This window comes from Miscanthus floridulus, chromosome 6, assembly GCF_019320115.1.
Source record: "Miscanthus floridulus cultivar M001 chromosome 6, ASM1932011v1, whole genome shotgun sequence".
Lineage (NCBI taxonomy): Eukaryota > Viridiplantae > Streptophyta > Magnoliopsida > Poales > Poaceae > Miscanthus > Miscanthus floridulus.
Genome location: NC_089585.1, coordinates 45798045 through 45811432, shown reverse-complemented (window position 1 = coordinate 45811432; position 13388 = coordinate 45798045).

Below are 13388 nucleotides of genomic sequence, written 5' to 3'. Positions count from 1 at the left end.
CAGGCTCGTCAGGACGAGTTCCAGCGGCAGCAGCAGCTCCTTCAGCACCAGCAGCTACTAATGCAGCAGCAGCTCATGGGATTCATGCAGCATGTAGTGACAGCTATTGGGGTCCCCATGCCACAGCCTTCGCCCCAGCTTGCACAGCCTCCTACCACTTCGACGACTCCAGCAGTACAGCCCATCGGGCTTCAGAGTCAGGGACAGCCTCCAGTTCAGTTCACGACACCTCCAGTACAGGTGTCCCAGTGGTTAGCCTCACCGGGTGTTGCCCCGCAGTTCACGCCCTTTCAGACGGGCTTTACACCAGAGCAGTCTTCCTCGCTGTTCGTTGGCCTGAGTCGTCAGTCTCTAGGAGTCTTGGAGCATCATTCAGCGAGTTGACCCGGCATGCCTACTCCGCCTCACATGCATACTGCCGGTCCGTCTACAGCAGCTCCAGCTATCATGACCACTCAGAGGCTCCCCTCGTCTGTCGCCTCGTCAGATCCTACGACAGACTTACTTGCAGCGTCACAGGCAGCACCAGCCCCAGCTCCGACCCAGACCGCTTCAGCGTCACTTCCTGCTTCAGAGGGTCAGTCAGTTCAGAGCTCAGGATCTGATGATGATGCCGCCCAGTTCCATCTTGCTCCACGTACTTCAGCGCCCGACTCGTCCGCTGCGGCCCCGCCGTCCGACCCTTAGGTTTTGGTGTTTGACGCCAAAGGGGGAGAGGGTTTGAGTATGTAGACTTAGGGGGAGCGAGTCTTAGGGGGAGCTAGTTATCTAGTATTAGCTTATTATATACATTTGGAGTTTTATTTGTGTGATACACTATTACTTATGCATTCGTGTGTTTACTTTCATGCATACTATTATATATATGTGATAGTGCTATCTACGTGGTTGTGATATTTGACATGTGTGATTTCTACTTCGCTTTTCTATATGTCATATCACTTGTGATTATGCTCATTTGCGTTTGCTTCCGCGTTTATACTTCGAAGCAAATGAGCTTTGTTATTTGTACTCATGCTTAATTCATATCCTTTGAGTACATTGTGTTGGCTTGGGTCATATAAGCTTGACTAACTCTTTGTTCTTATTGACAAAAGCTTATATGAACCAAGCCCGTCAAAAACCTCACTCCATAACATACTCGAGGTAGTATTGTCATCAATCACCAAAAAGGGGGAGATTGAAAGCATCTAGGCCCCTAGTTGGATTTCGGTGATTAATGTCAATACAAGATTACTATGACTAACGTGTGTTTTGCAGAGGCAATTAAGTTAGGTCATGGTAATGGAGATCGATTGGGCAATCGAGGTTGTCATGCCCCTACGATGGAAATCGTTTCGGTTTTCAAAGGATGGACGACAAGGTTAAGGATGACTAGTTCTAAGTGTCGATTGGAGTTGGAGAGACACTTAGAGTAGTTTAGGACTTTGTTTTTCCTTTGGCCGTACTATGAAGGGGGGTATGAACGGGTAGCTTGACCTAGTTGAGTCTAGTGAGTTAGGTGTGGTGCACACTTGTTAAAACTAGCTCTAGGTAGCTCCTATGAATGCCTAAGATCCTTTGGAGCAAACTTCATTCACATTTGTTCGAAAGTTGGAAGTGAATGGAGGGTCAAACACTGACCGGACGCTGGCTCCGGTGCGACCGGACGCTGGCCGCAGGGTCCGGTCAGTTCGTTTGACTGAAGTGGTCAAGTCTGTTGTGACCGGACGCTGGAAGGTCATGTGACCGGACGCTGAGGGCTAGCGTCCGGTCGACTCCAGTAAGGGTCCAGACTTGGAAAAGAGTGACCGGACGCGTCCGGTCAGTGTGACCGGACCCTGTGTATCCAGCGTCCGGTCGTTTACAGTAAGCATCCAAGAGCGACCGGACGCGTCCGGTCGGTACTGACCGGACCCTGGCTGCGTCCGATCATCACTTGAATGCTGGTTCGCGGGTTGAACTGACCGGAGCGTCCGGTCATCACGACCGGAGCGTCCGGTCACCCCGCAGAAACTCATAACGGTTAGTTTTTCAGGCTGCCTTATAAATAGAAGCTCCACTCGTGAGTGGAGTGACTTTTGCTCATTCCAACAGCTGAGAAACACGTTTGTGAGTGCCAAGAAGAGCAAGGTCCTAGTGAAGTGTTTGTGATTTGAGAATCCAAGAGAGTAACCTCACTAGCAAATCAAGAGTAGCAAAGTGTGCATCCATTGTCTCATTAGGCTTCGTGTGGTCAAGTGAGAGTTCGTGCTTGTTACTCTTGGTGATCGCCATCACCTAGACGGCTTGGTGGTGATTGGGAGTTTGGTGTTCACCCGGCGGAGCTTGTGGGTGACCCGACTCAAAGTTGTGAGCGGCTTTGGGTGATTCGCCGCGACGGAGTGTCGAAGAATCAACCCGTAAAGAGCACTTGATCCTTGCGCGGATCAAGGGGGAGCTACACCCTTGCGCGGGTGCTCCAACGAGGACTAGTGGAGAGTGGCGACTCTTCGATACCTCGGCAAAACATCGCCGCGTTCCTTTCTCTCCCTATTTACTTTGAGCACCTACTTTGAGTATTTACTTTGAGCAATTCAATACTTGTTTTACATCCATAGAATTGCTTGCTAGAGTAAGGTTGAAATATAGGTTGTGAGTTCGTTGTGCATTAGTTTAATAGAAACACTTTTCTAGGCACAAGGGGTTAATTGGGCTATCCGTAGGATTTGTTTATTGCAAGAGAATTTCGAATTAGCCCAATTCACCCCCCCTCTTGGGCATCTTGATCCTTTCAACTCCGTCGTGGTGAATCACCTACCACCGCTCACAACTTGAGTTGGGTCATCCACAAGCACCGCCGGATGATCAGCAATCTCCCAATCACCACAAAGCCATCTAGGTGATGGTGATCACCAAGAGTAACAAGCACGAACTCTCACTTGACCACGACAAGCCTAATGAGAAGGGTGGATGCACACTTCGCTACTCTTGATCTCACTAATGAGGGCTCTCTTTGGGATTCTCAAATCTCAATCACCTCACTAGGACCTTGCTCTTATTGGCACTCTCAATGATGTTTCTTAGCTATTGAAATGAGCAAAAGTGCCCCTACACACGAATGGATAAAGTATTTATAACATGGGCTAAAAAACGAACCGTTATGTGCCTCTATGGGGTGACCGGACACTCCGATCATGTTGACCGGATGCGCTGGTCAGTTCACCCCAAACTCCAGTGTTTATAGTGTGATCGGACACTGGCCAGCGTCCGGTCAGCACTGACTAGACACGTCTGGTCATGATTTTCCCTCTCTAGAACCTTACTGGAGTTGACCGGACGCTGGCCCTCAGCGTCTGGTCACTTGACCTCTCAGCGTCCGGTCGCACCAAATGAAAATACCTCGGTCAAATGAACTAACCAGACCCTGAGCCGGCATCCGGTCAGTATTTGACCATCCATTCACTTCTAACTCTCGATCATACATGAATGAAGTTTGCTCCATTGGATCTAAGGGCTATTTTGGAGCTACCTAGTGCTAGATTTAGCAAGTGTGCACCACATCTAACTCACTAGACTCACCTAGGTCAAGCTACCCATCCATACCCCTCTTAATAGTATGGCCAAAGGAAAAACAAAGTCCTAAACTACTCTAAGTGTCTCTTCAACTCCAAACGACACTTAGAACTAGTCCATCCTTAACCTTATCGTCCATCCTTTGAAAACTAAAACGATTTTCATCATAGGGGCATGACCACCATGATTGCCCAATCGATCTCCATTACCATGACCTAACTTAATTGCATCTACAAAACATACATTAGTCACAGTAATCACATATTATCATTAATCATCAAAACCCAACTAGGGGCCTAGATGCTTTCAATCACCTAGTACTTGGTTAGGGGTAATCTCCTTTAATCCTCCTCTTATGATAAGCAATCTCAACATCTCAAACCTTGGAGGTAAGCACATCAAGAACTGATAAGAGACATCATCATCATTGAACTTTTCTCCCAAAGCCTTCAAGTCATTAACAATCACTTGCAACCGATGGAACATCTCCGGAATGCTCTCAGCATCCTTCATCTTGAAGCTTGTCAACTTGTCCTTGAGGATATACAACTTGGCACTCTTCACCGCTGGTGTGCCCTCAAATGTTTCCTCCAATCTCTTCCATACCTCATTAGCTCTATCACAATCCTTGATTTGCTCAAACACCTTGGAATCAATGGCATTGTATATGGTGTTGAGAGCCATTGTATTGCATTGCTTGTTGTCCTTGTCTTGCATGGTGAGGTTGTCAGGATCAATAATAGCATAGTCACTCTCGGTCACATCCCATACTTGATCATTGATTGAACCAAGATATATCTTCATCTTTCTCTTCCAATAATCATTACATGTGCCATCAAAGAACGGTGGTTTGCCCCCCACATGGTTGAACACAACTTGAACCATAATTTGACACCGATGTTGTTAAGCCTTAAATCAAATGCTGACCACACCTCTGATACCACTTGAAAGGTCCTAATATGGCTAGAGGGGGGGGGGGGGGTGAATAGCCTATTTAAAAATCTACAAACTAACTAGAGCAATTTGATTAGTATGACAAATAGCGAAATGCAAACTTGCTCTAGCTCTACAAGGGTTGCAAGCCACCTATCCAACAATTCTAGTTACTATGATCACTAGACACACAATTTGCTAAGTCACTACTCACTAAGAGCTCTCACACTTGCTACACTAAAGAGCTCCACTAGATGAACTTAAACTACAAAGCAAGCTCTCAATTCTAGCTATACTAAAGAGCTTACTACAACTAGTTTGCAAGAATGTAAATGAGTGAGTAGGGTGGTTATACTGCCACGTAGAGGAGTGAACCAATCACAAGATGAATACTAATTCAATTTTTGGGAGAACATCAAAGGGCAAGAGACAATCAATTTTTCTCCCGAGGTTCACGTGCTTGCCGGCATGCTAGTCCCCGTTGTGTTGACCAACACTTGGTGGTTCAGCGGCTAAGAGGTGTTGCATGAACCTCGTCCACACAATTGGACATAGCAAGAACCTACCCACAAGTGAGGTAACTCAATGACACGAGTAATCCACTAGAGTTACCTTTCGGCGCTCCACCGGGGAAGGCACAAGACCCCTCACAATCACCAGAAGATGGCCACGAACAATCACCAACTTGTGCCACTCCTCCACTGCTCTAAGCCATCTAGGTGGTGGCAACCACCAAGAGTAACAAGTGAATCCGGCAGCAAAACACAAACATCAAGTGCCTCTAGATGCAATTACTCAAGCAATGCACTTGGATTCTCCCCTAATCTCACAATCATGGAGAATCAATGATGGAGATGAGTGGGAGGGCTTTGGCTAAGCTCACAAGGTTGCTATGTCAATGTCAATGGCCAAGAGAGTGAGCTAGAGCTGGCCACATGCCTTTAAATAGAGCCCCCAACAAAATAGAGCCATTAGGCTATCACTGTAGCCTAACTCGAGACGATCGGAGGCACCGGTCAGGTTGATCGGACGCTGGACCCCTACGTCTAGTCTCCTGATGATCGCCATGTGTCATCAGCTTCAAATGCTGAGCGCCTGATTTTAATGGCTAGTCTGCTTCCCACCACGTGTTAAGTTACGACCGGATGCGCTGCTCAAAGTGACTAGACGCTCCATCACTAGAGTTCAATCGTTTCTAGTAAGGTTCCAGAGATGGTTTTTTGTGACCAGACGCGTCCGGTCATGTCCGTCCGGACTCGCCCAGCGTTCGGTCACTCACCCTCTTCTCTATGCACCACCACATCAGCAGGACCAGATGCTGAACAGTGTTCAGCCAGAGTCTGGTCACCTACGTCCGATCTTAGGCCGAGAGTACCACCTTCTTTTATAATTGACCGAACGCTGGAACCCGGAGTCCGATCACTTCAAACTTAGCGTCCAGTCACTATTTGACAGTGAAAAAACATCTCCATCAATTCACCAACTTCTCCACCCTTGCTCAAATATGCCAACCACCAAGTGTATCACCTTGTGCATGTGTGTTAGCATATTTTCACAAACATTTTCATGGGTGTTAGCTTTCCACTAGATCCTAAATGCATATGCATTGAGGTAGAGCATCTAGTCACACTTTGATAACATCATTTCGATATGAGTTTCACCCCTCTTGTAGTATGGCTATCGATCCTAACTGTGATCACACACGCTAAGTGTCTCGATCACTAAATTGAAAAACTCCTATCAATTTGACCTTCACCACATGTCATCAGCTTCAAATGCTGAGCGCCCAATTTTAACGGCTAGTCTGCTTCGTGCCACATGTTAAGTTGCGATCGGACGCGCTACTTAAAGTGATCGGATGCTCCATCACTAGAGTCTAGTCGTTTCCAGTAAGGTTCTAGAGATGTTTTTTCATGACCAGACGCGTCCGGTCACGCCCGACTAGACTCGCCCAACGTCCGGTCACTCACCCTCTTCTCTATGCATTGCCACATCAGCAGGACCAGACGCTGAACAATGTTTAGCTAGAGTCTGGTCACATGTGTCCGGTCTCAGGCCGAGAGTACCACCTTCTTTTATAATTGATCGGACGCTAGAACCCTGAGTCTAGTCACTTTGAACTCAGCATTCGGTCACTGTTTGACAGTGAAAAAACACCTCCTTTAATTCACCAACTTCTCCACCCTTGCTCAAATGTGCCAACCACCAAGTGTATCGCCTTGCGCATGTGTGTTAGCATATTTTCACAAACATTTTCAAGGGTGTTAGCTTTCCACTAGATCCTAAATGCATATGCAATGAGTTAGAGCATCTAGTGGCACTTTGATAACCGCATTTCAATACGAGTTTCACCCCTGTTGTAGTATGGCTCTCGATCCTAAATGTGATCACACTTGCTAAGTGTCTCGATCACTAAACCAAAAAGCTCCTATCAATTTCACCTTTGCCTTGAGCTTTTTTTTTGTTTTTCTCTTTCTTATTTTCTAAGTCCAAGCACTTGATCATCACCATGGCATCACCATCATTATGATCTTCACCGTTGCTTCACCACTTGGAATAATGCTACCTATCTCATAATCACTTACATGAACTAGGTTAGCACTTAGGATTTCATCAATTCACCAAAACTAAACTAGTGCTTTCACATGCCCTCAGCTGCTCTACCTACAGGAGAGGTGGGGCCCCTGTATCCCCCTCAACCTCATCGTCAAGGTCATCTATTGGGGTAGCCCCTCCCTCATGGATGCTTTTGATGTATCCCTCGGGGGTACCTACGATGAAACATTCTCGTGAGGGGTGATGGCTCCCCCTGATGGAGTCTGAGTTAGAGGGTGACTCCGATTCTCCCACGAGAAGGTCGTGGAAATATTCCACGATGTATTTGGTCATCCATATGAACTCGTCATTCATAGGGGATGGGGGCGTGCGTTGCGCCACAAGGTGGCCAACCGTCTCTACGGCGTTGTGCAGACCGAATAGGAGCACTGTCGGGGGGCTCCGGATGAGGTATTCTGGGCAGAGCGGCTCTCCTCTAGCAAGCTATGTCATGACATTAGTGAATGAGAAGGTGAGGCAGCATAGGTCCTCCTAGGACGATCGGGGTCCTTAGAAGGTACCAAGCTAGCTCTCTAGCCTCCCATAATCGAAGCTAAGGAGCTGATCGATCCTAGGGGCATGGGCCTCCAATGCGTGTAGCTATAGCTCCTAAAGCGCCTCGGTGATCATGTCAAGGCTGACGGAGTAGAGAGGCCAGATAGCGGTGGGAACCTACGCCAACTCTCCCTCCATCATAACGATGAAGTCTAGGTTCCCAAAGCGCACATGCATGCCTGGGACCCAGCTGACGCTGTGACTAGCCATCTGAGGCTTGATGTGGACATTGAGACGCGCAAAAAGCCCCTACCTAGCGTGCCAACTATCGGAGTTTTTGGACCACCGATGAGTAAGATTGTATTTGCGCGTCTGGCTCAGATGGTGTGCTCGAAGGATACAAGGGTTTATACTAGTTCGAGCGAAATGTCCCTATGTCCAGTTCACTGTTGCTCATGTTACTAGCACTTGGTTTGTAGTAGGGGTTATAAACAGGCAAGAGAGAGAGATGATCCCAAGTCTCTGGTGGAAGGAGTGAATGGGTGCTAAGAGGTCGCTTGCTGGTCAGTCGTGTGCACGTGTCATGCTCTTGTGTTGAGATCCCCCTTTCATGGGGTGCCTTGCTTCCCCTTTTATAGGCAAAGGAAAAGCATGGGTTATAGAGGAGGAAAAGGAGAAGAACGAGAGAGAGAGAGAGAAGAAGGCTTCTAGGGTTGTCGGGTCTTCTTCTCCTTCATGTGGATCCCACTGATCTTGTAGATGTTAATAGGGATGGCTCCATGTCATGGCCCTATTCATTACTGGAGCCATGCACAGGCGTCATCTGCCAGTCAAGGCATTCCACTCTGTCCCTATGGACGTCATGGTGAACTAATATGCCTGTCAGCGTCTGTACGAGGATTAGGCAGAACAACACCGACATGCCCAACACTATTCTTGATGTGAATCCATTGGTATGGACCGTCATGGCCATGGGTTATATCAAGGTGTGCCAGCCTCTTCCTTGGCATCATAGTTTTGACCTAGGCCCATATGCTTAGACCTAGAGTGGTTGGCGGCGATATGGGTGCCCGTTGGATGAGATAGAACATGCGTCCTCGAGGTCGAGCGAGATGGAGCCTGTGACCTTGGGTGAGATGGAAACCACATCCTTGGGGTCGGGTGAGACGGAGCCCACACCCAAGGGGTTGGGCGAGATGGAGCCCACGACCTCTAGGTCAGGCAAGACGGAGCCCGTGGCCTCAAGGTCAGGCGAGACAGAGCCCACGACTTTGGGTGAGACGGAACCCGCGTCCTTGGGGTGGGCGAGACAGAGCCCGCACCCAAGGGGTCGGGCAAGACAGAGCCTGCGGCCTCGAGGTTGGGCGAGACCAAGCCCACGGCCTTGGGGTCGGGCGAGACCTTTTAATATGTCTCGAGCCATCTGGGGAAGTCAGTGTGGGCGCTAACTTCCTTGCTTTGGGTATCCCTAATATCGATACCCGACACATGCTATCTTGTACTATCTCATCTAGCATCTAAAATCATACATGGCAATTTTTAACACTTTTTTTAAACTATTTTTAATTATAACATTGTTTTTTTCAAAAGTAACACTTTTGGACGCGCCTGTTTGCATGGCGCGGCAAATTCACGCTGTCGCGCCATGCATGGCGACGCGACATGAGGCAGTCAATGGCCACTGCGACCGCTGACGTGGCAGGGCTGACGTGCCATGCATCATGGCACGGTGAGGCTTTACTCACCCATTGTGGTGCTGGCTCCCTCCCTCTGTCTGTCTGCCCAACTCGAGGTGAGGCTGCTCGCGATGCCTGTGCCATTGCCTTCTAGCTCCCCCACGGCCAGCTGCCGACTTTCTCTCCCTTGCCGGCCCCCTCCCTACCTTCCCTGAAGCTCCTCCTTGGCCTTGTCAAGGTAATAAAGCTCCTCCTCGGCCTCCACGGTGGATCAAAGGATTTGAATGAGTAGTTAGGATATGGAGGAAAATATGAGTTCGTTAGAACGTTGGATTGAAGGATTAGGATTAGGATTGCCAATGTTAAGGTTACTTGGTTAGTTAGAATTATGATTACCATGTATTCTAAGGTCAATTTTTATATGATTTTTGCTTGTTTGAGTTTGCATCTCAACTTTTATATGTGAATAAATATATGGACACACTGTTGATGTACCAAATTTTATTTTTTAGTGACCAAAGTATAGTTTTTATATAGTTTGCATGTTTACATCTAAGATAGAGTTTGCACCAAAGTGTAGGTTATATTTTTATTTGTTGTAATGAAAATGGTTCTCATTGACATTAACTTATGATGTTTTGATTTTTGTTTGTTAAATTACAACCATTTTGTTAGATGCAAGACATGTATCAGGAGGAGTTTTAGTGAAAACAGGGTCGTCCTAGAGAATTATACCCCAACGCATCTAGCAAAGATGCCCCCAGACCTCCCTGTCCCTAACTATGACTGTGGTTTCTCGACCGACGTGTTTCAATCGAGACATCCAAACACAGTGGTGCGTTGCTTCTACACATGCAGTCGCTTTAATGTAAGTAATTATTTCCACTATCTTTTTTTCTTCATTTGTGTAAGTAGGCTACTAATATTTTGTTGAAATCTTGTTGTGTAGGCCCATGCGAGGTGCTTTTTCTTTTAGTGGATCGATGGTGTAGACAAGTTTGACCCTAGGTACCTCCTTTTTGACGATTGGTGTAGAGGGAGACATCCACGTGAGCACTTCAAGCGGTGGGTTCCACCCCCTAACCCCCCACCAATGACGGCTAAGGAGAAGCACCTAGCCACAGTTAGACAACTCGAGGAACCTCCTCTATGCGAATGTAGAGACCGAGCTATGATAAACCCTGAAAATACGTTGGAGTTTGTGTGTCCAAACAAGCACGAAGTAAGTGGAAAGTGTATATGTTTAAATATTTATCTCTATATGTGTGCGTGTACTAATGTATTCTCTTGTAGCATTATGGATTTGTAAAGTGTCATTTCAATGAGTGGCTCTATGGTCCTAAGAATCAATGGCCGGAGCCACCAAAGGCAAAGAAAAAGAAGAAAGAAAGGTTAATTTACAAAGCACCTCCAGTCATGTGCGAATGTGGTGTTAAATCCAACTATGGTCTAGTCCCTTCAGAGCTTGGAATAAGCCATTATTGCGGCCATATGGTTGACTATGATGAGGTTGGTTATTTTTGTGGTAAACATAAAATTGTATTTTGTTTTCTTTTGCTAGGACATATATGATATAATTTTTTGTTTGAACAGAGCACTAGGAAATGTAGGTGGGAATGTTATGATGATCAAGCTAAGTTCTTGGATGAACTAAAGGGGAGGCAAGTAATTGCACGAAAGAGGAGATATGGACCTAACTACGTCAACCTATTCGTTAAACAGCACAAAAGAAGTTGCGTGAGTTTATTAGATAGTGCGGTATTCATAACCCGATTGATGTTAGGCTTGATAAATGGGGGTTGGAGAGACAGAGTGCATTAGAGGAGGAGAGGGCAAGGAAGGAGGCAAGGGAGGAGACAAGAGTACAGATGTATGTCTTGAATGACCATGCTGTTGCATTATGTGCTAGTGAGTGCTTGAAAGCCTTTTTATTTTCATTGTCTGATTTTAAATGTAATATAATCACGTTGCTAACTGGTTGCATTTTATATATGAAGGGATTGGATGCAGCAAGGACCATGCCTCAGAGGTGGCCCGTGCAAGGTATGGGGAAAAGAAGTTAGATGAGCACAGAACGCGAGCTGGTCGCACCATCTAATCTTCGATTGTGTTGGCCGATGATGGGGACGAGGATGAGGACGACACTGTCAGGTTGAGCGATCTCATCGCTCTAGTGGAGGTGGGCTTGTAGATAGAGGAGGCTGAGGAAGACACTAGTAGACTTAGCGAGCTTATTGCTCAAGCAGATGCGGGCTGGTAGGCGGAGGAGGACGCATTCTTCTCTCAGGCCGCAGAGACCGTAGATGAAGCAGAGGTCGCTTACTACATGCGACAGATAGATCAGGGCAATGTAGGTGAGCCTAGCCACATGAGCCAGATGGAGGACAACACGTTCTTGACTCAGGCTGCAAAGGCCATAGGTGAAGCAGATGATGCCATACCTAAAACCCCCCTCGTTATATGCTAATGCCCACTTAGCCTTCTGTTCCATCTATGCCTCTAACCAGGCCTTGCTCGCTTTATTTAGCATCTTGTCTAGTTCTCTCTTTGTCTCCTTGAACTGGTGCTCTATACGTACACAACATAGAGCCTTTACCTTGTCACATATCTCCTTCTTCCTCTGACACCTCTAGAAATTAGCGGCAAAGTGTCTCATGCACCATCTGTGCACTAGAGGCGGGAACCCATCTATATGCTCAGCTGCAGCATTAAGAAGCCCTAGGTGATGGTCCAAGATCAAACATATAGTGCGAGATGGGCCAAGCACTTGTACACATAGAAGCCACGTGAACTATGACCATGACTTATTATTCTCTCCCTCTGCCAAAGCAAAAGCCATGGGTACTATCTAGTCCTCTGGATCAACAGCAACAACCATCATCAAGGTGCCCCTGTACTTTCCTATCAGGAAAGTGCCATCAACAAGTACGATTGGCCGACAAAATTGAAATGCATGTTTTGTTTGCGCAAACGATCAGAACACACGATGCAGGACATGCCTCAACGGGTCTCGAAAATACATCTCTTCGGTGTCCACAAACCATTTCAAGCCAGGGTTGTAGTAATGCATTGCTCATAAGATGTGGGGCACCTTGTTGTACGCTTCCTCCCAACTACCCCAATGAATTGCTAGGGCAATTTGCTTAGCACGCCAAGCCTTTCCATACTTCACATCATACTTAACGAATCTAGATATAGACTGTTGTAACAAACACACCAAAATGTCATTATGTCATCAACGAGCCTCAATATAAGACGGGCAAGGTAACGTGTAGTGAGCTACTGATGATTTTCCTTCCCCCTATTTGATAGGAAAGTGTGGGGTTTGACCACTTTACTTATCCTCCACTTGCCATCACTCTGTCTCTTTCGTGTATTTAACCTCCACATACAACCATTTTTGCATATCACGTGGTACCTTAGCTCCTAGTCTGAATGAGTGATGCTGTATGGCCTATGGTGATACACAGCATAATCCTAAAGGAAGAGCTTCATCTCTGACATTGTATTGAATATCATCCCCTTACTAAAGATTTTTTTCTCATGGTCATACAATGATTTCCTACACATCTAGAGACCGAGACCGGTGTCACAAACTACCATATCCATCATGCTGACATCCCTATAGTTTGGAACGTCCTTGAAAGGTACATTCATCGACCTTAGTTGCTCAAGCTCTATCGCTGTGTAAGATGGTGGTGGAACATACTGCTATGCTTCGCTAATTCTGCCCCATGAATCATAGGAGGTATCATCAGCTGGCAAATCTGTGACTAGTCTACCTTAAGCCGGCATAGCATGCAAAACCTCAGTTGGTACTGGTAATAGCATACCATGAATAGGTACTGGCATGACATCAACCGGTGTGGGCATAACATGTCTACCTCCTAGGTCATTATCTAAATCGTCTGAATCACTGCTAGCTACATCACCAATCCTGTTCTCCTCCTCCTGCTCCTCCTCTTCCCGTTCAAACTCGTTCACATCGAAGTCATTGCTTATACAGCCTACTTGACTTGAATAAAACTGCTTCTGCGTCAACTGACCATCCAAATCCATAGTACCCATAGTTGGTTCCACATGAACCCCACATTCTTGTTGAGTATCATCATCGAAGGACGACCCCTCCTGGAGATCATGCATCATGTACCCATT